Source organism: Eptesicus fuscus, chromosome 4, assembly GCF_027574615.1.
Source record: "Eptesicus fuscus isolate TK198812 chromosome 4, DD_ASM_mEF_20220401, whole genome shotgun sequence".
NCBI lineage: Eukaryota > Metazoa > Chordata > Mammalia > Chiroptera > Vespertilionidae > Eptesicus > Eptesicus fuscus.
The window spans coordinates 84,121,109-84,122,620 of NC_072476.1; positions in this window are offsets into that span (position 1 = coordinate 84,121,109).

Sequence of the window (1,512 nt, forward strand, 5' to 3'; positions counted from 1 at the left end):
ATATTTAATAAACACTACGGTCGGAGGGAAATACCAGGCTGCTCACCGTGAGAGCTGAAGAGGCGTGAGGCAAACGGGGGGCCGGCAGGAACAGCATGCCAGCGCGTAGTCTGTAAAAACAGTGGAGCCGGGAATGTTGCAGAATAAAGGATCCGATTGTGCCTTATTTATTTCTCTTACACTGTCTTGGCTGGTGTCTCGTTAAATGCTTTCCTGGAAAACAATGCATTCTTCTTTCTGCGCTCTGCGGACATCCCCACGGCTCGGCTCGGCAGGGGCCCTCTGTGGAGCCCAGCGCCCAGCCTGTGGGGGCCCTGGAGCTGGCATCCCATGACGGATGAGGTGGACATGCAGGGCAGCCTCTGCAGGACCCCAGCACCTCTGCTCAGGGCCCCACTCAGGGCCGGAGCAGAGGAAGGGGTGTTGGCCCTCGCTCCCCGAGAGTGTGGCATTGGTACAGGGAAGGCAAAGGCAGTGACACAGAGCAGAGCTGCTGGTGACAAAGACCCCGCTGCCCGTAAGTGGAGCAGGAAGGTCTCTGCAATAACTGGTCCCGAATGAACGGACTATCTGCATGGGATGGAGGAATGAGCCGTGACCCCTACTTCACATCAAACCAAAAATAAACGTACAATGGATCATGGACCTTCATGGGAATGTGAAAAACACAAAACTTCTGAAAGTAAATGAAAATATGCTTATGACCCGGGGGCAGATCTCACAATAGGACGCACCCACCATAAAAGAAAATCTGGATCAAGGGGACTTTACTCAAGTTAAGGACGTCTGCTCATCTGAGAGCACCATTGGAGGGAGGAGTCCAGCCCTGTCTGGGGAGATGTTAGAACTGACAGGAGACGTCCGGAGCCTGGACTGAGGAGGGAGACGGCCGACTTAAAAGCAAAGGCCTGACCTGGCACGTCCCCAGGGAGGACTTCCAAGTGACGATCAAGCATGTGGGAAGGTGCTTGTCGATAACACTAATAACTGAAACCACAAAAAGCCAACTCCGCAGATGCTGGACGGCTGGTGTGAGGAGGCGGGGGGAGGGGGAGAGTGCCAAGAACAGGGGCCAAGGACAGAGGGCCAAGGACAGGTGGGGGCTGGGAGAGGACAGGGCTCAAAGACAGTGATGTTGAGAGAAAAAAAGGTACTCTGCTGGGCACATCCACCAAAGCTGGACACCTGCCCATCCCTGGGCCACATCCCCCCCAAGGCTGACACCCAGAGTAAGTGTGTGGAGGTCAACAGGCCAGCACAGATGTCCCAGACACTGCGTCAACCACAGCACCACGTGGAATTGCCCACAGGTTGGTCAGCCACAGGATGGAGAACGTCACGTCACAGGGGGCAGCCTCCCAGAGTCCCCAGGGTGGAAGGAGGCTGGCCAGCGGACAGAGCGGCTCTGCTTTGGAAGCTGAGAAACAGTGGGCACTGGAATGGAGTGGGGATATTTGGGCCAGGCACTGACCGAGAGGGACCTCCTGTCTGTCCTGATTTGGGAAGATTATA